General features: G+C 43.6%; 1 protein-coding gene across 2 annotated transcripts in view; it reads right to left on the bottom strand.

The window, feature by feature from the left end:
• LOC121004919 (glutathione S-transferase P 1-like) overlaps nucleotides 1–25,492 on the bottom strand; it is a 643,183-nt gene that overhangs the window by 92,391 nt on the left and 525,300 nt on the right. The gene's annotated exons all lie outside the window — the stretch shown is intronic.

Below are 25,492 nucleotides of genomic sequence, written 5' to 3'. Positions count from 1 at the left end.
ACTTTATGTGTGAATAACTTTAAAACGCTTTAACTTATCCAGGCCATTCTGAGATTGTTTTGTCATAACATATTGTACTTCATGACACTGGTAAAATGTAGTAAAAAAAAAATATTTATACAAATAATCCAAATTTACCAACAATTTTGAAAAATTAGCTAATTTCCAAATTTCAATTTCTCTACTTCTATAATACATAGTAATACCTCCAAAATAGTTATTCATTTACAATTCCCATATGTCTACTTTATGTTTGGATCATTTTGGGAATTCCATTTTATTTTTTGGGGACATTACAAGGCTTAGAAGTTTAGAAGCAAATCTTGAAATTTTTCAGAAAATTTCTAAAACCCACTTTTTCAGAAACAATTCAGGTCTGAAGTCACTTTGTGAGGCTTACAGAATAAATAAACCACCCAAAAATGACCCCATTTTACAAACTACACCCCTCAAGGTATTCAAAACTGATTTTACAAACTTTGTTAACCCTTTAGATTTTCCATTTGAATCCATTTTTTCCAGTTACAAAGCAAGGGTTAACAGCCAAATAAAACTCAATATTTATGGCCCTGATTCTGTAGTTTACAGAAACACCCCATATGTGGTCATAAACTGTTGTACGGCCCCACGGCAGGGTGCAGAAGGAAAGGAATGACATATGGTTTTTGGAAGGCAGATTTTGCTGGACTGGTTTTTTGACACCATGTCCCATTTGAAGCCCCCCTGATGCACCTCTAGAGTAGAAACTCCAAAAAAGTGACCCCATTTTGGAAACTACGGAATAGGGTGGCAGTTATGTTGGTACTATTTTAGGGTAAATATGATTTTTGGTTGCTCTATATTACACTTTTTGTGAGGCAAGGTAACAAGAAATAGCTGCTTTGGCACGGTTTTTATTTTTTGTTATTTACAACATTTATCTGACAGGTTAGATCATGTTGTATTTTTATAGAGCAGGTTATTACGGACGTGGCAATACCTAATATGTATGTCTTACACAATTATTTCATTTATGAAACAAAAACAAAATCATGTTTTAGTGTCTCCATAGTCCGAGAGCCATATATTTTCCAGTTTTTGGGCGATAATCTTGAGTGGGGCATGATTTTTGCGGGATGAGATGATGGTTTTATTGGCATTATTTTGGGGTGCGTATGACTTTTTGATCGCTTGCTATTACACTTTTTGTGATTGAAGGTGACAAAAAATGGCTTTTTTTGCACACTTTTTTTTTTTTTTTTTACAGAATTCAACTGAGGGGTTAGGTCATGTGATATTTTTATAGAGCAGGGTATTACGGACGCAGCGATACCTAATATGTGTAGTGCATTTTATTTTTTTTTTTCATTTTTAATCAGTGATAAAAGTGTTTTTTTTATTTTTACTTTTTTCACTTTTTTTTTTTTTTTACCCAGACCCACTTGGTTCTTGAAGATCCAGTGGGTCTGGACCACGGCATGGAAGGGGTTAAACGGCTGACATCACAGCACAGATGTCAGCCATTTCAAGCAGAGTGTCAGAGTGTCGTTTGGCCATCCTGGAAATTCAAAAATTTAGATCATTTTGATGTTTCGGATGAGAAACTTCCGAAAGCGCTGCAAACCGCAGGTCTGTATTGACCTGCGGTTTGCATCGATCGCCGATATGGGGGGGGTCACAGAAACCCCCTTGGCATTGTCCCAGGGTGCCTGCTGATTGATTTCAGCAGGCATCCAGTTCCGATCACCGCCCGCCGCGCGACAGTGATCGGAAATACACAGGGCGTACAGGTACGCCCTGTGTCTGTAAGAGGTTAAGTCCCATTTCAATTTCAGTCATTTTTATATAGGGGATACACAGTGGCGTTGTGAGGAGGGTGCGGGCCGCACCGGGTGACACCAGTCTGATGGGGTGTCACCCGGTGGACCCAAGTTCCCAACACAACTAGCACCCGCCCCCTTGTACTTGTGTCGCTGATCTGATCCTCTACTTGCCGGCTGCGTGGGCATGAGTTCAGTCACTACGGCGCGCAATCCCGCGAGACCCGTAACCTCCCGCGGTGGGTCTCACAGGATCAAGCGCCGCAGGACGGGATTGCGCGCCGAAGACACTGAACTTAACTGAACTCATGCTCGCGCAGCCAGCAAGTACAGACTGTACAGGATCAGCGACACAAGTGCGGGGGGGGGGGGACTACATAATGGAGGGCAGTCTGGGGGCAAATTTACTTAGTGTGGGGGGCAAATTACTTAGTGGAAGGCAGTGTGGCGGGCAAACTACATAATGGAGGGCAGTGTGGGGGCAAATTACTTAGTGGGGTGCATATTACATAATAGAGGGCAGTGTGGTGGGCAAATAACATAATGTGGGGGGCAAATCACTTAATGTGAGGCAGTGTGGGGGCAAATTACTTAATGTGGGGCAGTGTAGGATCAAATTACATAATGTGAGTCAATGTGGAGGGCAAATTACTTAATGTGGGGCAGGGTGGGGGGGGGATTACATAATGTTGGGTAGGGTGGGGGGGCAAATTACATAATGTGAGGCAGTGTGGGGGGGCAAATTTCTTAATGTGGGGCACTGTGGTGGGCAAATTACTTGATGTGGGGCAGTGTGGGGGGGCAAATCATATAATGTGGGGCAGTGTAGGGGCAAATTGCATAATGTGAGGCAGTGTGGGGGGCAAATTACATGATGTGGGGCAGTGTGGGGGGGGGGCAAATTACATAATGTGAGGCAGTGTGGGGGCAAATTACATAATGTGGGGCAGTGTGGGGGGCATATTACTTAATGTGGGGCAGTGTATGGGGGCATATTACTTAATGTGGGGAAGTGTAGGGGGCAGTATTACTAATGAGGGCATTCTAGAAGGGAAAAACTATTGGTGGAGGAGCACTATTACTATGGGGCACTATTATTTCTTCTTGTGGTATTGGGGCCGAGGCACAGTGAGCAGCAGGATAACACTGTGGGGACTCCAGGTTGGGGGATGATGATAGAAAAGTGAGGACACTAAGATGTCTGTGTGTCACACTCTGCAGAGACGAAATTGAAAATATTTGCGAAACTGGGTGCGAATTTCTCTGCAGAGACGAGGAGCGGCTGAAAGAAGTGTCTGGACCAAATGGAGAAGATGATGACAGAGAAGATCTACATTGGAGGAGACGTTACCTGGGAGGCCCTGGATGTGAGAGGCACGTGCTGCTGTATATCAAGTACAGCAAAATGCGGGTGGAGGGGGGGGGTGAGACTTAGAGAATTGGGCTGTTTTGGCCCTTTTCTTATTTTTATTTTTTTACAACATTCATCTGATAGGGTAGATCATGTGCTTTTTTTATAGTTTGTTTCAGTTTTGCAGAGCATCTTTGAAAAAAAATTATGTTTTTATGTCTCCATTTTCTGAACGCCATATCTTTTTTTATTTTTCTGCTGATCGTCTTGTGCAGGGGCTAATTTTTTGCAGGAAGAGTTGACGTTTTTATTGGTAGCATTTTTGGGTACATATGATTTTTGGATAATTCATTATTACACTTTATGGGGCAAGGTGACCAAAAATTGGTTGTTTTGGCACAGTTTTTATTTATTTATTTTTCCAGCGTTCAGCTGAGGGGTTAGATCATGTGATATTTTTATAGAGCAGATCGTTACGGAGGATTCAATCCCTAATATGTATACTTTTCTTATTTATTAAGAAAGTTTTACACAATAATAGCATTTTTAAAACCCAAAAAATTATGTTTTAGTGTCTCCATAGTCTAATCACCATAGCTTTTTTATTTTTTGACCGATTGTCTTAGTTATGGTCTCATTTTTTGCAGGATGAGGTGACAGTTTGATTGGTACTATTTCGGGGGGCATATGCTTTTTTGATCGCTTGGTGTTGCACTTTATGTAATGTTAGGTGACCAAAAATAGTTTTTTTGGCATTGTTTTTATTTTTTACGGTGTTCACCTGAGTGGTTATGTCATGTGATATTTTTATAGAGCAGGTTGTTACGTATGCGGCAATACCTAATATGTCTACTTTTTATTTATTTATTTCACTTTAACATAATAATAGCAGTTTTGAAGCAAAAGAATCATATTTTAGTGTCTCCATAGTCTGAGAGTCATAGTTTTCTTTTTTTTGACTGATTGTCTTAGGTAGGGTTTAATTTTTTGCAGGATGAGGTGACTGTTTGATTGGTACTATTTTGGGGGGCATATGCTTTTTTGATCGCTTGGTGTTGCAATTTTTGTGATGTAAGGTGAGAAAAAATTGTTTTTTTGGCACTTTTTTTTTTTTTTTTACAGTGTTCACCTGAGGGGTTAGGTCATGTGATATTTTTATAGAGCTGGTTGTTACGGACGCGGTGATACCTAATATGTATACTTTTTTATATTTATTTAACTTTAACACAATAGCATTTTTTAAACTAAAAAAATGATGTTTTAATGTCTCCAAGTTCTGAGGGCTAAAGTTTTTTTTTTTTTTTTAAACGATTTTTTTATGTAGCGGCTCATTTTTTGAGGGATAAGGTGACAGCTTTATTGGTACTATTTTGTGGGACATACGCTTTTTTGATCACTTGGTGTTGCACTTTTTGTGACGTAAGGTGACAAAAATGGCTTTTTTTACACAGTTTTTATTTTTTTAATAGTGTTTATCGGACGGGGTGGATCATGTGATATATTTATAGAGCCAGCCGTCACGGACGCGGCAATACCAAATTTTTTTATTTATTTTTTCTATTTTTTCTATTTTTAGTAATTACTTAATTGGGGAGGTTTTTTTTTTACATGTGAAACTTTTTTTTTTTTTTAAAAAAACACTTTATTTTTAAATTTTTAAAATTTTTAATTTTACACGTGACCCATAAGGTCATACAAGACCTCTGGGGGACATTTAACTTAAATTATTATTTATTTTTTTCACTATTGATTTCTCCTTTAACTGGGGCTGACATAGTAGTACCAGTTACAGGGGAAATACACCTCTCGGAGAGGCTGTGAGGCAAGGTAACAAGATTTTTGGTTGCTCTATATTACACTTTTTGTGAGGCAAGGTAACAAGAAATAGCTGATTTGGCACCGTTTTTATTTTTTGTTATTTACAACATTCATCTGACAGGTTAGATCATGTGTTATTTTTATAGAGCTGGTTGTCACGGACGCGACAATACCAAATATCACTACTTTTTTTGGTTATTTAATTCAGTTTTACATAACAAAGCATAAAAAAATAAAATAATGATTCTTTAGTGTCTCCCCATTTTGAAAGCCATAATTTTATTTATTTTTTGGGCGACTGTCTTGTGTAGGGGTTAATTTTTTTCGGGATGAGATGATGGTTTGATTGGCACTATTTTGGGGTGCATATGACTTTTTGATCGCTTGCTATTACACTTTTTGTGATGTAAGGTGACAAAAAATGGCTTCTTTTTCACCGTTTTTATTTTTTTATTACGGACGCGGCGATACCTAATATGTCTCCATTTTTTTATTTATGTAAGTTTTACACAATGATTTCATTTTTGAAAAACAAAATCATGTTTTAGTGTCTCCATAGTCTGAGAGCCATAGTTTTTTCAGTTTTTGGGTGATTATCTTAGGTAGGGTATGATGTTTTGCAGGGTGAGATGACGGTTTGATTGGCACTATTTTGGGGTGCGTATGACTTTTTTATCGCTTGCTATTACACTTTTTGTGACGTAAGGTGACAAAAAATGGCTTTTTTTACACCATATTTGTTAAAAAAATGTTTACGGTGTTCACCTCAGGGATTAGATCATGTGATGTTTTTATAGAGCAAGTTCTTACGGACGCGGCGATACCTCATATATATGCTATTTTTTATTTACTTAAGTTTTAAATACGGCGAAAATAAACCCGGTTCTTAAGGAGTTAAAGGGGTTGTCCGCTTTTTTTTTTTTTGTATGAGTGCTGCCTTCTCTGATCTGTTTACCTGCTCATCACTGCAAATCCTACGGCGAGCAGGTGAACAGATCAGAGAGGGCAGCTCTCATATGAGCGCTGCCCTCTCTTCAAATAGCTGATCGTCGGGGGTGTCGGAGGACCACGGCTGATCTGACATTGATGACCTATCCGGAGGATAGATCATCAGTAGTATAAAGAGGACAACCTATTTAACAGTAGAACTGGAGGGAAGGTATTACACATCTCGCTACTGGCTGTGTAGGAGGAGCGGAGGAATCACCCTCTGTGCCCCTGCTCCTACACAGCAAGTGCAATGTGTGACAGTATCCTACTGGGGAGCGCCTGCAGCTGAGCTGTGATCATCGGAGGAACCAGGTGAGTATTTACTGTTAGATTTTCTTACCTCCTGTGAAGGGGGCACACGTTGACATAACTACTAAGAAGGGGGCACCGCTGGGCATAACTACTCTGAGGGGGAATATTTGGGCATAACTACTCTGAGGTGGCACATCTTGGCATATCTACTGTGAAGGGGGCACATATCTTGGCATAACTACTATTAGGGAGCACATGGGGAATGGGTGTGTATAGTTATGCTTTGGGCAGAGTTAGAGGCGTGGCCTGGTATGAAACAAATTGCAGCGGAGCGCTACACGCGATGCACACGTTGTCCCTCTTTACAATTTTCTAAAGTTGGGAGGTATGCAGACATTACATCCGGACGGAAAACTCGCTCATGTAAAAAAGTCCTAATAAGTCTATGCTGCCGAAAAAATAAAAAAAGGTAAGACTGTTGGAAAAAAACAAAAACCTCTCTGTCAAAGATGGCTTGGTCCTCAAAAGGGTTAAATGGGGTATTCCAGTTGTTAGACATTATCCATTCATCTCTATGGGAATTCCGGAGACAGTGGAGCGCTGTACCGGCTATCTCCGGAACTACCATAGAAGTGAATGGAGAGGCCACCAGCATGTGTGACCGGCCACTTCCTTAATTTCAGGGGGGCTGCAGGAGATACGGGGTCCCCAGCAGTAGGACCCCCACCGATCTGATAGCTATGCCCCAGCCTGTGGATAGGGGATAACTTCTAGCAAGCAGAATACCCCTTTAATGGCCCATAGCTATGTAGTGTATTCACATGAGCCGTATTTAAAGAGTTTTTTTCACAATTTTTAGAATAGTTTAAACAGCAGAAAAAAACACGAGGCTGAAGTTGGTTTCTTATTCGTCCAGTTTCTTATTCACTGAAGTTGGTTTCTTATTCGGCAGTTTCTTATACATTACTATGACAAATAAACCTTTTTTTCTCTTATTCCTCTGGAGTAAATCTGTTTTTTTCTACATAAATGTTAAATATTATTTGTGAACAATCAGATTAATAAAACAAAATCTAGATTATTTGTGTTTTTACAAAAAAAAAACGATAGTGAAAAATGGATGAAAAAATATGCATTTTGAATAAGTAACTGAGGAATTTAAGGGGTTAAACGCTGTTGGGCCACTGATCTAAGGGTGGAAATATAAAGAGTAAGGACCCCTCCATAACACCCAACTGTACCCAGCCTGGCCCAAACTGTGGATTGGCAAGAAAACAGGTGCCAACCTTGCCAACTATATACATTTTCAGCATTTTGAATAAGTAACTGAGGAATTTAAGGGGTTAAATGCCGTTGGGCCACTGATCTAAGGGTGGAAATTTAAAGAGTAAGGACCCCTCCATAATAACCAACTGTACCCAGCCAGGCCCAAACTGTGGATTGGCAAGAAAACAGGTGCCAACCTTGCCAACTATATACATTTTCAACATTTTGAATAAGTAACTGAGCAATTTAAGGGGTTAAACGCTGTTGGGCCACTAATCTAAGGTTGGAAATACAAAGAGTAAGGACCCCTCCATAATACCCAACTGTATCCAGCCTGGCCCAAACTTTGGATTGGCAAGAAAACAGGTGCCAACCTTGCCAACTATACACATTTTCAACATTTTGAATAAGTAACTGAGGAATTTAAGGGGTTAAATGCCGTTGGGCCACTGATCAAAGGGTTAAAATATAAAGAGTAAGGACCCCTCCATAATACCCAACTGTATCCAGCCTGGCCCAAACAGTGGATTGGCAGGAAAACAGGTGCCAACCTTGCCAACTATACACATTTTCAGCATTTTGAATAAGTAACTTAGGAATTTAAGGGGTTAAACGCCGTTGGGCCACTAATCTAAGGGAGGGAATATAAAGAGTAAGGACCCCTCCATAACATCAAAGTGTACCCAGCCTGGCCCAAACAGTGGATTGGCAAGAAAACAGGTGCCAACCTTGCCAACTATATACATTTTCAGCATTTTGAATAAGTAACTGAGGAATTTAAGGGGTTAAACGCTGTTATGCCACTGATCTAAGGGTGGAAATAGAAAGAGTAAGGACCCCTCTATAATACCCAACTGTATCCAGCCTGGCCCAAACAGTGGATTGGCAGGAAAACAGGTGCCAACCTTGCTAATATACATTTTCTACATTTTGAATAAGTAATGGAGGAATTTAAGGGGTTAAACGCCGTTGGGCCACTAATCTAAGGGTGGAAATATAAAGAGTAAGGACCCCTCTATAATACCCAACTGTATCCAGCCTGGCCCAAACTGTGGATTGGCATTAAAATAGGTGCCAACCTTGCCAACTATATACATTTTCAGCATTTTGAATAAGTAACTGAGGAATTTAAGGGGTTAAACGCCGTTGAGCCACTAATCTAAGGGTGGAAATATAAAGAGTAAGTGCCCCTCCATAATACGCAACTGTATGCAGCCTGGCCCAAACAGTGGATTGGCAGGAAAACAGGTGCCAACCTTGCCAACTATATACATTTTCAGCATTTTGAATAAGTAACTGAGGAATTTAAGGGGTTAAACGCCGTTGGGCCACTAATCTAAGGGAGGGAATATAAAGAGTAAGGACCCCTCCATAATACCCAACTGTATCCAGCCCGTCCCAAACTGTGGATTGGCATTAAAACAGGTGCCAACCTTGCCAACTATATACATTTTCAGCATTTTGAATAAGTAACTGGTGATTTTAAGGGGTTAAACGCTGTTGGGCCACTAATCTAAGGGTGGAAATATAACGAGTAAGGACCCCTCCATAATACCCAACTGTATCCAACCTGGCCCAAACTGTGGATTGGCAGGAAAACAGGTGCCAACCTTGCCAACTATATACATTTTCAGCATTTTGAATAAGTAACTGGTGATTTTAAGGGGTTAAACGCTGTTGGGCCACTGATCTAAGGGTGGAAATATAAAGAGTAAGGACCCCTCCATAATACCCAACTGTATCCAGCCTGGCCCAAACTGTGGATTGGCAAGAAAACAGGTGCCAACCTTGCCAACTATCTACATTTTCAGCATTTTGAATATGTAACTGAGGAATTTAAGGGGTTAAATGCCGTTGGGCCACTGATCTAAGGGTGGAAAAATAAAGTGTAAGGACACCTCCATAACACCCAACTGTACCCAGCCTGGCCCAAACTGTGGATTGGCAAGAAAACAGGTGCCAACCTTGCCAACTATCTACATTTTCAGCATTTTGAATATGTAACTGAGGAATTTAAGGGGTTAAATGCCATTGGGCCACTGATCTAAGGGTGGAAAAATAAAGAGTAAGGACCCCTCCATAACACCCAACTGTACCCAGCCTGGCCCAAACTGTGGATTGGCAAGAAAACAGGTGCCAACCTTGCCAACTATCTACATTTTCAGCATTTTGAATATGTAACTGAGGAATTTAAGGGGTTAAACGCCGTTGGGCCACTGATCTAAGGGTGGAAAAATAAAGAGTAAGGACCCCTCCATAACACCCAACTGTACCCAGCCTGGCCCAAACTGTGGATTGGCAAGAAAACAGGTGCCAACCTTGCCAACTATATACATTTTCAGCATTTTGAATATGTAACTGAGGAATTTAAGGGGTTAAATGCCGTTGGGCGACTGATCTAAGGGTGGAAAAATAAAGAGTAAGGACCCCTCCATAACACCCAATTGTACCCAGCATGGCCCAAATTGTGGATTGGCAAGAAAACAGATGCCAACCTTGCCAACTATCTACATTTTCAGCATTTTGAATATGTAACTGAGGAATTTAAGGGGTTAAATGCCGTTGGGCCACTGATCTAAGGGTGGAAAAATAAAGAGTAAGGACACCTCCATAACACCCAACTGTACCCAGCCTGGCCCAAACTGTGGATTGGCAAGAAAACAGGTGCCAACCTTGCCAACTATCTACATTTTCAGCATTTTGAATATGTAACTGAGAATTTAAGGGGTTAAATGCCATTGGGCCACTGATCTAAGGGTGGAAAAATAAAGAGTAAGGACCCCTCCATAACACCCAACTGTACCCAGCCTGGCCCAAACTGTGGATTGGCAAGAAAACAGGTGCCAACCTTGCCAACTATCTACATTTTCAGCATTTTGAATACGTAACTGAGGAATTTAAGGGGTTAAATGCCGTTGGGCCACTGATCTAAGGGTGGAAAGATAAAGAGTAAGGACCCCTCCATAACACCCAACTGTACCCAGCCTGGCCCAAAATGTGGATTGGCAAGAAAACAGGTGCCAACCTTGCCAACTATCTACATTTTCAGCATTTTGAATATGTAACTGAGGAATTTAAGGGGTTAAATGCCGTTGGGCCACTGATCTAAGGGTGGAAAAATAAAGAGTAAGGACCCCTCCATAACACCCAACTGTACCCAGCCTGGCCCAAATTGTGGATTGGCAAGAAAACAGGTGCCAACCTTGCCAACTATCTTCATTTTCAGCATTTTGAATATGTAACTGAGGAATTTAAGGGGTTAAATGCCATTGGGCCACTGATCTAAGGGTGGAAAAATAAAGAGTAAGGACCCCTCCATAACACCCAACTTAACCCAGCCTGGCCCAAACTGTGGATTGGCAAGAAAACAGGTGCCAACCTTGAATATGTAACTGAGGAATTTAAGGGATTAAACGCTGTTGGGCCACTGATCTAAGGGTATAAATATATAGAGTAAGGGCCCCTCCATAATACCCAAATGTATCCAGCCTGGCCCAAACTGTTTTCTTGCCAATCCACAGTTTGGGCCAGGCTGGATACAGTTGGGTATTATAGAGGGGTCCTTACTCTTTATATTTCCACCCTTAGATTAGTGGCCCAACGGCGTTTAACCCCTTAAATTCCTCAGTTACTTATTCAAAATGCTGAAAATGTATATAGTTGGCAAGGTTGGCACCTGTTTTAATGCCAATCCACTGTTTGGGCCAGGCTGGATACAGTTGGGTATTATGGAGGGGTCCTTACTCTTTATATTTTAACCCTTTGATCAGTGGCCTAACGACATTTAACCCCTTAAATTCCTCAGTTACTTATTCAAAATGCTTAAAAAAGTGTATAGTTGGCAAGGTTGGCACCTGTTTTCTTGCCAATCCAAAGTTTGGGCCAGGCTGGATACAGTTGGGTATTATGGAGGGGTCCTTACTCTTTGTATTTCCAACCTTAGATTAGTGGCCCAACAGCATTTAACCCCTTAAATTACTCAGTTACTTATTCAAAATGTTGAAAATGTATATAGTTGGCAAGGTTGGCACCTGTTTTCTTGCCAATCCACTGTTTGGGCCAGGCTGGATACAGTTGCGTATTATGGAGGGGCCCTTACTCTATATATTTACACCCTTAGATTAGTGGCCCAACAGCGTTTAACCCCTTATATTCCTCAGTTACTTATTCAAAATGCTGAAAATGTATACAGTTGGCAAGGTTGGCACCTGTTTTCCTGCCAATCCACAGTTTGGGCCAGGCTGGATACAGTTGGGTATTATGGAGGGGTCCTTACTCTTTATATTTCCACCCTTAGATCAGTGGCCCAACAGCGTTTAACCCCTTAAAATCACCAGTTACTTATTCAAAATGCTGAAAATGTATATAGTTGGCAAGGTTGGCACCTGTTTTCCTGCCAATCCACAGTTTGGGCCAGGTTGGATACAGTTGGGTATTATGGAGGGGTCCTTACTCTTTATATTTCCACCCTTAGATCAGTGGCATAACAGCGTTTAACCCCTTAAATTCCTCAGTTACTTATTCAAAATGCTGAAAATGTATATAGTTGGCAAGGTTGGCACCTGTTTTCTTGCCAATCCACTGTTTGGGCCAGGCTGGGTACACTTTGATGTTATGGAGGGGTCCTTACTCTTTATATTCCCTCCCTTAGATTAGTGGCCCAACGGCGTTTAACCCCTTAAATTCCTCAGTTACTTATTCAAAATGCTGAAAATGTATATAGTTGGCAAGGTTGGCACCTGTTTTCCTGCCAATCCACTGTTTGGGCCAGGCTGGATACAGTTGCGTATTATGGAGGGGCACTTACTATTTATATTTCCACCCTTAGATTAGTGGCCCAATGGCGTTTAACCCCTTAAATTCCTCAGTTACTTATTCAAAATGCTGAAAATGTATATAGTTGGCAAGGTTGGCAGCTGTTTTAATGCCAATCCACAGTTTGGGCCGGGCTGGGTACAGTTGCGTATTATGGAGGGGTCCTTACTCTTTATATTTCCACCCTTAGATTAGTGGCCCAACAGCGTTTAACCCCTTAAATTCCTCAGTTACTTATTCAAAATGCTGAAAATGTATATAGTTGGCAAGGTTGGCACCTATTTTAATGCCAATCCACAGTTTCGGCCAGGCTGGATACAGTTGGGTATTATAGAGGGGTCCTTACTCTTTATATTTCCACCCTTAAATTAGTGGCCCAACGGCGTTTAATCCCTTAAATTCCTCAGTTACTTATTCAAAATGCTGAAAATGTATATAGTTGGCAAGGTTGGCACCTGTTTTCTTGCCAATCCACAGTTTGGGCCAGGCTGGATACAGTTGGGTATTATAGAGGGGTCCTTACTCTTTATATTTCCACTTTTAGATCAGTGGCCCAACAACGGTTAACCCCTTAAATTCCTCAGTTACTTATTCAAAATGCATATTTTTTCATCCATTTTTCACTATCGTTTTTTTTTGTAAAAACACAAATAATCTAGATTTTTTTTTTATTAATCTAATTGTTCACAAATAATATTTAACATTTATGTAGAAAAAAAACTGATTTACTGCAGAGGAATAAGAGAAAAAAAGGTTTATTTGTCATAGTAATGTATAAGAAACTGCCGAATAAGAAACCAACTTCAGCCTCGTGAAAAAAATGCAGTGATTTTGTATCAAAAAAGAAAACGCTTCAAAACTGTCTCATGTAAGCAAGACCTTGTTGCATGATTGATGGCGGCTGCTGGGGGCACAGACCACTGCCCCGCCCTGGCTTGCTCTTACTAGGTGGGCAGCACAGCCTGGTTGCCCTCCTGCAGTGAGAGGAGCCGAGCCTGAGGCTGCCGCCGTGACTGACAGGAGCCGCCGCGCAGGCGCAGTCTGCCTCCGCCTTCAGCTCCGCCCCCTCCGCCGCCTATAAAGCCTCCGCCTCACCTGGCTGCAGTTCTCCGGCTGTGACTCCTGTGCCTGAGGATTTCACCGCAAGACAACAGTAAGACGCCTCAGCGCTTGCATTGCACGATAGGGCGCGGGCTCTTATCGCTGAGTCTGGGTGTTTACGGCTTATCAGAGGGAAGTGGAATCTGTAATGGAAGATGTCTGCTGTAGACTCCCTACACTTTTATGGACTAGAAACTAAGGATAAGTGCTGTAGTTTTCTGCGTCCCGTTTTCCATGGGTGACTTTGCATTGCTGTACAGGATGAGCTGTGTATACAGTGGTCACCGGCATCAGCTCCTGGAGTTTGTTTTACCACTGCAGGAGTTCCCCTTTAAGTGGGTGTGACGCCTATAGCAGCCACTTGTGCTGGGATCCCAGCCCTCCATTACACAGATGTAACCTAGAGGGGGCGCTGTGCTCCAGGCATGTGTCATGGTGGGGCAGTCCAGAGGGTGCTGTGCCTATAGACCTGTCAGTGCTACTGTGCCCTGCCATTCACAATGGAAACCATAGGAGGGAAAATGCTTCCTCGGGAGAATATATCCGCCATATGGCTGTGTAGTATGAGACCCCTGCGCTCACTCAGCCCTGCTAGGCCAATGGCTGGGGCTATATGACGGCTTTATTTGCAGTTTTATGTGGTGCTTCCTTAGGTTACGTGCACACGACCGTTGTGTGTTTTGCGGTCCGCAAAACACGGATGGCGTCTGTGCGTTCCACAATTTGTCGAATGGCACGGACAGCCATTAGTATAACTTCCTATTCTTGTCTGCAAAACGGATAAGAATAGGACAGGTTATATCCAATTTTTATTTATTTTTTGCGGATGCGGACAGTAGGGGTAGGCGATATACATTTATGCCACGATATGGATTTTGTGCATATTGCCTATATCGCTGGACCGTGATATGATCGCGCTCTCGGCGCGCACCATGTTCTCCTCCCTCCCCACTGTGCGCAGCTGCTGCTGACCACCAATTAGAATAGAGGAAGAGGGGAGGGACTGTGGCCACTGCGCAACCAATGAATGTGCCGGCCATATCCCACAGGGCCCCCCCCCCCTCATTGGTTGCAGTAGGCAGTTCCGATCGGAGTCCCGGCAGTGTAATGCTGGGGATCTGATCGGTTACCATGGCAGCCAGGAGTCACGCTACTGAAGTCCTGGCTGCCATGGTATGTTAGTGAGCAGCATTATACTCGTGGCCGCCGGTCGCTCCTTCTGTCTGCGTGGCGCATTGCTAATGCTTATAGCATTAGCAATGCGCCGTACAGACCTATGAGAAGGAGCGGCCACGGCGCACGTGAGTATAATGCTGCTCACTAACATACCATCGCAGCCAGGACTTCAGTAGCGTGAATCCTGGCTGCCATGGTAACCGATCGGACTCTGATCGGAACTGCCCACTGCCACCAATGATGGGGGGAGGGGGGGACCCTGTGGTCATTGCCACCAATTATTAATACTGGGGAGGGAGGGGGGGTTTGAGTTACCAGAGGGGGCTGATAAGAGGGAGAGGCTGGGGGGCACATGAGAGGCTGGCTGCCATGGTCAGCTCCCTGCTGTTGTGTGCACAAAGCACAGGGCAGCAGGGAGAGTGTAAAGTCCTATTCACCCTAATGGAGCTCTATTAGGGTGAATATGACAAGGGTTCCAGCCCTTAAGGAGGCTAATGGTGATTTAAATAAAGTAAAAAAAAAAAAGTTTAAACACTCCCCCCCCCCCCAATATAGAAAACAATATATCGCATATTGCACATGCTTAAAATTATATCGCAATATGGATTTTAGGCCATATCACCCACCCCTAGCGGACAGCACACGCAGTGCTGTCAGCATCTTTTGCTGCCCCATTGAAGTGAATTGTTCTGCATCCAAGCCGCAAAAACTGCTGCTCGCTGCCGACAAAAACGGTTGTGTGCATGAGGCCTTAGGAATGCTTTGAGGAGCACGCAGTTCTGTGCCCTCCTATGGACTGTAGTTGGCACTGGAAAGTTGGACGACAGTCTCTGGGCAGCAGACCTGTTTAGGTCCACATTTTTTGGGCAATCAGATGCAGAACTATTTATTTCAATGGGGACGGCGCACTGTCCTCAACAATGTCCATTCCATGGCCTGCAAAAAATAGAACGTCCGATTGTCAGTTTTGCGGGAAAATAGGCATATGGTGGGACGTAGGGGAGAAGGCAGGATTCCTCTGGATATGGCTGTGTGCATGGGGCCTAATACTGTGATGTAACGGGGGTCTTCTGGTCTCCTGCTGTGTGGTGCTGGGATGTACGCTCCTAACATCAGCATGCATGACCTAAAAACCATATGTCTCACCCATTACTTCAGCGCACTTTGCTGCTGTACCTGACCGTCTGGCCAATCATTGTCCTTGGTGGTCTACAGCTGAGGACAGTGACTGGATCCAGGCACATCCTGGTACTCGGTGACATGCAGTGGGAGTACCAGAGAAGTGGCACAGAGAATGGTGCTGGAGTAAGGGGTTAATATAATTTTTTTTATTTTTTTTAAAGATCTTGTAGGGGTTGTCTGAGATTTTTAGGCAACCCCTTTAAGGGGTTAAATTGCGTTCAATAGAAGTCATACGGTTTCCAGTTGTACTCCTAAAGTCCCCCAGTACTTGCTTGTACAGTGCATCCGACAAGGAAGCTACATGTCAGCAGCCACTAGATGGCGCTCATGCTTTTGCTCATGGTCTGTGCAGAGGGGGGGGGGGGGGGTAACAGAGCTTCTGGCAAATCGCCGCACGCTGTTCTCCATGGATGTCTTCCTCACAATGGCGGTTCTCCATCTTGGCTGCTTCTCCTACACACCTGCTACCTGCAGTATCAGCGCTTTGGCAGTGAAGTGGTTAACTTTAGACAGCTGCCAGACTTGCTTATGAAAGTCATATGTTTTATTATGGGAAAACGTTAAACCCAGTGAAAGCTGCCATTTCAGAACTGCCAAGGGTGCAAAAAACATTAGGAAACTGCCTTACCGCCGATACGCCTTTTTACAGCGGTCATTAAAGGGTTTCTACCACCACATTTTGACCTAATTAGCTGTCGGACACTAGCGATCTGCTAGTGTCTGCTCTACCTAACCATGCTATTGTAATTCCTTTCTGTGCAGCGGTTACCCTAAAAAACGTAGTTTTATTGCTATGCTAATGAGCCTCTAGGTGCTATGGGGGCGTCTTTTCAGCACCTAGAGGCTCCGTCCACTCACTATTTCCGCCGCCCAGCCCGCTCCTCTAGATTGACAGACTACTTCTCTGCATCTCGGCTGAATTCTCGCACCTGTGCCGCGTGCTTCTGTATTCGGTGCAGGCGCAGTGATCGTCTCCCTGTGTCGGCATCTTCACTGTGCCTGCGCCGAATACAGAAGCACACGGCGCAGGCGCGAGAATTGGGCCGAAATGCAGAGAAGTAGTCTGTCAATCTAGAGGGGCTGGAGCGCGCTGGAGCGCGCTGGGCGGTGGAAATAGTGAGTGGACGGAGCCTCTAGGTGCTGAAAAGACCCCCCCATAGCACCTAGAGGCTCATTAGCATAGCAATAAAACTACGTTTTTTAGGGTAACCGCTGCACAGAAAGGAATTACAATAGCATGGTTAGGTAGAGCAGACACTAGCAGATCGCTAGTGTCTGACAGCTAATTAGGTCAAAATGTGGTGGTAGAAACCCTTTAAGATGTAAGTGCTGCATGGGTCTCCTGGAGAGTGGGAGTCCCGCCCGAATGGTGGAAGCGCTGATCCCGGCAGTTTAACCCTTTAGATGTTAGTTGATGGCAACCACAGCGTCTAAGTGGTTTCAGAGGAAGGGGACTCCCTCAGTCAGCCATCGGCACTGCCACGTACGAGTGTGGCATCCTAAAAAAAGATAGAACATGTCCTATCCTTGTCCATAAAACAGACAAATTATATTATGGGCTGGATGTTGTGTTTTGCAAAATGCAGAACACACACGGCCGGTATTGGTGTTTTGCGGACCACAAAAACTACAACGGCTGTGTGCATGACCCCTTAGGGATAACTTGTAACAACCGGCATATACAGAAGTCGTGTAGCATTACCACCAATTAATACCGCCTGTCTCTCTTCTCGCTCTTGTGAGAGTCAAGATTTTAACTTCTCCTGTAGTACACATTTGTCTCCACTAGATGGCAAATGTCAATTAGGAGCCTCATGTACATTCTCTTTGTTCTAAGATCAATTAGTGAAAGAAAGGAGGAGTTAAGTTGCTATTTTTCAAATGTGCCAATCAACTCAGGAATAAAGTTAGTAAACTACTCCCTTTTTGTCACAGAGCCAATAAACTTGCATCTAGGACCACCCATTTGTCTACCTCATGTTGCCTATATAAGTGTTTGTAACTGTAATAAAGGATGAGATATTTTCCATGATACCAGCCTGCATTGGTCTCATTAGAGAAAGCTGTATGAGCTCATACTTATAATTCTAACTGATTTGGAGCCACACAAAAGAAGTTGTGTCGTAGATTTTGCGACGACAAAATTGGCGCCCGAACAGGGACCGACGGCTTGCATAACTTCCGATTCAAACGCCAGGAGAGGACTTGCGTAAAACCATCAGACGAGGCATAAACTGCAGTAAGGTAAGAAGCTTTTATTCTTACAACCTCCTCTGAGTCTTTTGCCCAAGTGTTTTCTCAAGAGTTGAATTGGTGTTATTGCGATATAAGGGTTCAAGTTATAGCTGATCTGTCCGTTAAAAAGAACCTGTTGAAATATTCCTTCTTTGTGTGGTGGAACATGCTGAAACTAAACTGAAGTTGTTACACAGCTGAGCCGGATATCCTGTGACGTAGATTTGGTTCCCAGTCAAGGTTCTGACGAGAACCTTGGGAAAAGGGTTAATACCAATTGCCATAGGCAATTGGAAGTTATTAAGATTTTGTATCCCGGTGAATTGACTAGGGGTCTTCACTTTGAGAGATTGTGGGGTCAATACTATTATATCATTTGAGCTTTGTGCAACTGCGCTTAAGTTTGTGGGTTCGGTGGCGATTACTTATAGTAATTGGATTCCGTTTGAGCTTTGTGCAACTACGCTTAAGTTTGCGGGTTTGGTAAGTAGCAATTGTTAGAGCTTTGTGCAACTACAATAATGGGAAATTCGAATGTTGCAGGACAGAGTGAAAAAAGGTTAACAGCGGCTCAGTTGATGAGAGAAAGAGAAGGAAAAGTTTCAGTAACTAAGTTAAAATCGTTCATGCAGGCAATTGGTATGCATGAAACTGGAAGATTAAATGAAAGCTTATGGAAAAATATATTACAAGAAAAAAAAGGGTGGCTGAGAGATAATAATAGGCTGGTGCAAGCAGAGTTATGGTGGAAGTTGTCTGCAGATGTGACTGATGGAAAATTGAAAGAAATTGAGAAGAATGGTCAATATTGGTATAGTAAGATGGAGGATTTGGGTGTGGTAAGTAACAAAGAACAGAACAGTTTGCCATGCGGCATCCCTTCCCCCGCCACCTCTGTTGTAAGTAATCCTGGGTCTTGTGGTCCAACAAACAATGCTATTGCTTCTTGTGTTAGTTCCTCCTCTACACCAGGTGCTGGAATGTGCTTATCAGCACCACCCACTGTGCCTTCTGCTCCCTCTAGGCTTTCCCCACCCCCTAAAACTCTTACCATAGAGCAGCAACCGCCTCCCTATGGGGGATGAATGTGTGTGTGCAATCACAGGAATGCTGAGACAAATAGCATATGTGTTGTCTGTGGATTTCAGACAGGACATAATTCCCAACACTGGATTATATCCAGTGATGTCTGCCAATAACCCTTCCCAATTGTATGTCCCATCAGTTAAAAATGTACCTGCAGTGATTGCCCCTATGATGCCTACTAGAAATATTCCAGACCAGTCTACTCAATCTAGGAATGCACCCATTTTAAGTCCGACTTCAGACTTGAGTGGATTTCTATCACAGGAAAGTATAGGGTATCCAGCATCATTTTTGGATATGCGAAACCTGATGCACCCAGTTTCCCCTGTTATATCATCTACGCCAAATCCACCTCGACCTAATCTATCCTATCGTACGCCCAGGTACCTTAACCCTGGAGCTGCTCCTCTCAGGGGTCCAAATGACATCCCTGATGAGCCTGTGTATCGCCCTTGGTCCCCTAGTGAGATGCTGGCCATGATGAGTAGAATCCCCAATCCAGAGGACTTACCCATGCCGTTCTGTAGAGAGTTAGCGAAGATACGCAAAGCTTTCTCATGTTGCTGGAGGGATTTAGAAGATTTAGTCCAGTGTAAAGCTGGTGACTCCTTTTCTCAGATTATAGCCTCTGCAGTGGGATGTTATGAGGGAGATGATACTACTTTGTTGTCCGGTGAACGATACATAGTAAGACTCACGGAATGGGGGAGAAAGCGATTAGGTGATCAGTCTGTTACGTTGTCGGATATGCATCAGGATAAAACGGAAAGTGTGGAGAAATTCTACACTAGACTCCAGCAAAGATGGGTGAATTTGGGCTTTGAGTATACTTCAGACATGCATGAGAGAATTTTGAGTGCTGCTTTTGTGGATGGTCTTAGGGAAAGCATTCGCAAGGGTCTGGTATCAGCTAGGCCTGAATAGAGAACTATACAGCCCTCCATTTTGTTACAAGTAGCAAAGGGGGTAGAAGCTGAATTGAACAAAAGACCGAAGGCAGGTGTGGCCGCATACCAGCACTTTCCCCAAAAAGGGGGAAGGAACGCAAAGTATCGCTTAAGATGTTTTAACTGTGGCAAGGTGGGGCACTTTATGCGGGATTGCCAAACTCCTAATCCATGGGAGGAAGAAGAGGAGGAGAGAGCTCAGCCCCCTCAAATGCGACGCCCATAGGGAGTTGGCAATCCAGAGTCAAATGCTGTGCCCCTACTAAAAATTCAAACCTTAGGGCCTGCCCCAGTTGTCTCCTTGGCAATCAATGGGGGGGAGCCCATCCCCTTTTTGATTGACACTGGAGCAGCCAAAACTGTTATTCGCAGCAAACACGTAAAAAGATCCCTCATGTCTGAAGATAGTATTCCATGTGTAGGGGTAGATGGTAATGAGGTTCCTACTCCTCTCACAAAGCCAATACAAATTGCATTTGTCCCAAACCAACAAATGCTAAGTCGCCTCTTAGTCAGTGACACCGCCCCTGTTAATTTGCTAGGAGCAGATTTTTTGCAGAGAATATATGCGCAGATAACATATCTTCCTGATTGTACTGTGAAGTTACAAGGCAAACTAGTAGAAGAGGATATATGTCTCTTAGCAGCCTGTGATTATAATCCATTCCACATGTACGTGTCTACACTCTCTGAAGAGGGCGTGTCCCTTCTGCTGCAACAATTACCTGCACATCTGTGGGCCTCCGGACCTACAGATGTTGGCCGTTTATCTGTCCCTCCAATGATGATAGAACGTAAACCTGGTGCTCCTTTACCTCGGAAGGCACAATATCCCCTCAGTATACAACAAACGGATGCCATCACCAAAATAGTACGTGATTTTGTCAATAATGGGGTACTAATTGAAACCACCTCTCCATGTAACACTCCCTTGTACCCCATTAAGAAAAGGGGGGAAAAAGGTCAGCCAGTGCAGTATAGAATGGTACATGATCTTAGGGCTGTTAATGAGGCTACAGTTTTTAATACCCCTGTGGTACCAAACCCACATACGTTGCTGGCACAGATTCCCCACAGCGCCACCCATTTTACTGTGGTGGATCTTGCAAATGCATTTTTCTCAGTTCCATTACATCCAGATTGCAGATATCTTTTTGCTTTCACACATGACAGGAAGCAATACACCTGGACGGTCTTAGCACAAGGTGCACATAATTCCCCCAGTATGTACAGTACTGCCTTAGCCCAGGTTTTAGCAGATTGGCCCATTCCATCTGAAGGAGTTGTCTTACTCCAATATATAGATGACTTACTTCTTTGCTGCCCGGGAGAGGAGGTGTGTAAACAAACTTCGTTGTCTCTTCTCACCTTCCTGGCTGCAAATGGCTGTAAAGCTTCCCGCAAGAAGCTTCAATTTTGTTGTACCACTGTCACCTTTCTAGGGCACTGTATATCTGCTGGGATTAGACATCTCACCCCAGACCGTATAACTGCAGTTGAACAAATTCCTTTGCCTACTACTGTGGGGGCTCTGAGAATTTATTTGGGTCTAGTCTCATACTGTAGGCCTTGGATCAGAAATGCCTCTGCTCTTTTGCAACCCTTGTATGATTGTCTCACCTCTCTTCCTTTTTCATTGACAGATAAGGCCGTGGAGAACTTTCATACATTAAAACTAGTCATCAGTTCCACACCAGCATTGGGTCTACCGGACTACAATAAAGATTTCAGACTTTATTGCACTGAATGTCTTGGCCATGCTTCAGCTGTTCTCACCCAAGCTAGGGCTGGCCAACAGCGTCCAGTGGCGTATTACTCTGCCAGACTCGATCCAGTGGCTAGAGGAGCGCCATCTTGTGTCCGTGCGGTAGTGGCTGTACAACTCATGCTTGACAAAAGCTCTGAGATTGTGCTCAATTATCCAATCACTGTTTTTGTCCCTCATGACATCTCGGCCATTCTCACACAAGTACAGCCTAAACACCTGTCCACTGCCAGACACCTTAGACTAGAATGTGCACTACTTATGCCACCAAATGTCATCATCAGAAGGTGCACAACTTTGAATCCAGCTACTCTGCTGCCTCTGGAGGGGGGAGGGAGTAGTAGTATGAGTCATCTAGCTGAATATCTTCCTGACCTGGAAGATAAACACGACTGTCTCCAATTAATGTCCCAAGAGACAGCAGGGTTTGATCACGTGGTAGATACTCCCTTAGAAAACCCAGATTTAGAGCTCTTTGTGGATGGATCGCGGTATGGTGTCCAGGGGAAGTTTTATACTGGGTATGCAGTTGTCACTCAGCACGATACAATAAAAGCGGAATCACTGCCCTCTCACATGTCTGCACAGGAAGCTGAACTTAAGGCTTTGGAAGAGGCCTGCAGGTATGCGGAGGGAAAAACTGCAAACATCTATACAGATTCCAGGTATGCTTTTGGGATCACCCATGATTATGGTCCAATTTGGAAGGCTAGAGACTTCCTTACAGCAAATGGCAAGCCAATTAAAAATGGCAAAGGGGTGAAAGCCTTAATGGGTGCTCTGCTGTTGCCAACGAGGGTGGCCATTATGAAAATTAAAGGCCATTCGTCAGGAAAAACCCTTGAAGCTCGGGGAAATCATCGAGCTGATCTGGCAGCAAAAGCTGCTGCACAGAAACCCAGAGATGATCCTGTAGGGATAGCAGTAGTACAAGAGCAAATTTCCCTGCCAGTCAACTATGAAACATTAAAAACCTTACAGTCTCAAGCAACCACTGAGGAAAAGGCAGTATGGATAGAGAAAGGAGCTGTGATGACCCCAAAAGGAACATGGCAACTTAGAGGAAAGCTGTGTTTGCCCCGTGCTTTGTTCCCAGTCACAGCCCAGGCCACTCATGGGAATACTCACCTGTCCAAAACTGCCATGACTGCTCTTGTTAATAGTCACTGGTATGCCCCAGGATTCAGTGTAACTGCAGCCAAATTCACTCAGGCTTGTATGATTTGTGCACATCACAACATAGGAAGGACAGTAAAAACACCTTTGAGGCACACTCCCAGGCCCGATTTTCCCTTCCAAAGACTGCAAATAGATTACATCCAACTACCCAAAGTGGGGACCCTAGAATACGTCTTGGTATGTGTAGATCTGTTTTCAGGGTGGCCAGAGGCCTATCCTGTGGCCAAAGCCACTGCACAAAACACAGCCAAGAAACTTCTGAATGAGATAGTTTGCCGGTATGGGGTCCCAGAGACAATTAAGAGTGACCGAGGTTCTCACTTTACAGGGGAGGTCATGCGTGAAATTATGGGAGCCCTGGGTATTGAACAAGCCTTCCATACTGCGTATCACCCACAAAGCAGCGGTAGAGTAGAGCGACTCAACGGGACAATTAAATCAAAAATACAGAAGGCCATGGCTGAACTGAATAAGCCATGGACAGAGTGTCTACCCTTGGCACTCTTCTCCATCCGGTATACACCTAACCGGAAGACAGGCCTGAGTCCATATGAAGTACTCTTTGGGAATGCCCCTAGACTAGGACTCTATTTTCCACAACAACTCCAGATGCAGCATAATAGTCTTTCAAAGTACGTTATCTGTCTTACAAACAGACTGTCTAATGTGTATTCCCAAGTTTTTGCTTCTCTTCCAGATCCAGACAGCATAGAGGCAACTCATTCTCTACAACCAGGAGATTGGGTAGTGGTGAAACGACACGTGCGGAAAGTTCTAGAACCACGATTTGAGGGTCCACATCAAGTACTGTTAACCACCGCCACTGCTGTCAAGTTGGAAGGAAAGCCTAATTGGGTCCACGCATCACACTGCAAAAAAGTACCAGAACCTCAAGTGCTGGAATGACTGCAAGGGCCGTAATATCTTTTCATGTCTTACTGTTCATTTTATATTGTACAGGGGAAAATGCACAGTCAGACAAATCCAAAATTCCATATTCAGAACATTATTAATACAAGGGAATCAGAATACAATTACATCTCCTACAGCTTCACCCATGATTGACAAAATGGCCTTAGAGACAGGGTTTTCAGACACAAATGTATGGCTAGAATGGATCCGCTATACGGTTCTTTCCCAGAAGCGATCCAACTGCATAGCATGTGCTGCAGCTCGACCTCATTTGGGTACGGTACCTTTCCCTTTGAGTGAGGTTACCGATCCTGAGGGTTTCAAGTGCATCCTTAAGATGTACACTGAAACCATTCCCAGTAATGACACCTCCCGCTGCAGGACATTAGAATTACTCTATCCTATTGTTCATGATAAAGATCATATGGGTTTCGGTATAACGCCATACCCTGGAAATTATACCTGTTTCAATCGTAACGGTACAGGCAAAGACATTGGTGTTTTCCCTCCAGGATATTGTTCCTATAACATCTATCTAAATGAGACAAGTAGTGACTCTGATGCTTACCCTGACAAATGGTTTGTCCACCAAGGTTATCAACATGCGGATATCTGGTGGTTGTGTGGAGACCTGAAGCTCCGACCCAGGATACGAATGGAATGGATTGGCCAATGTACCTTGATTAAGGTGCTGATGCCATTTGTTCTATTTTCGACTCTTGAGTGGGAGCAAGTCAGTACGCAAGCCAATGTCCGGTCACGGCAAAGGAGGTCACTCCCTACAGCTTTTGATTCTCATGTATACATAGATGCTATAGGAGTCCCTAGAGGAGTTCCTGATTAATTCAAGGCTAGAAACCAGATAGCTGCTGGTTTCGAATCAATACTTCCAATAATTGGCGTAAATAAAAATGTAGGATGGATTAACTATTTGTATTATAATCAACAGAGATTCGTAAATTATACCCGAGATGCAGTAAAAGGAATATCGGAACAACTGAGCTCTTCATCGGTGATGGCGTTACAGAATCGACTGGCCCTCGACATGATCCTGGCGGAAAAAGGAGGCGTCTGCAAGATGATCGGAAGTTCCTGCTGCACCTTCGTTCCGAACAACACTGCCCCTGACGGAAGCATCACAAAGGCTTTGAATGGACTGACTTCTTTATCGAATGAACTAGAGGAAAACTCTGGAATCAACAACCCCATTACTTCATGGCTAGAACAGTGGTTTGGTAACTGGTCTAATGTGTTAGCCAATATGTTAATGACACTGGTGGTAGTACTTGTGGTAGTGGCATTAATAGGGTGTTGTGTGATTCCTTGTTTTAGAAAAATTGTTTTTAAAATGTTCAACTCAACCACACCTGCAACAACCATGTACATGCATTGTGAAACTGACAAACCTAAAGATTATTTGGAGAACCTCTTTGAGGAACGCGATTCCGTCCTAAAACAAATGAAATCTTGTTGATAGTTGCGGAATAAATAGAACCAGATGAAGGCAAACCCGAAAGGGAGTTGGGGGGACCTGGTGAAGCAATAAGGAAAGTCCAGCTCTTCGCCATTTAGGGCGTTGGGAGAGTACCTCACATTGCTTATTCATCTTGTATCTATT

This window comes from Bufo bufo, chromosome 6 (assembly GCF_905171765.1).
Source record: "Bufo bufo chromosome 6, aBufBuf1.1, whole genome shotgun sequence".
Classification (NCBI taxonomy): domain Eukaryota; kingdom Metazoa; phylum Chordata; class Amphibia; order Anura; family Bufonidae; genus Bufo; species Bufo bufo.
Note: the sequence above shows the minus strand (reverse complement) of the source record. Positions and strands in the feature narration are given on the sequence as shown.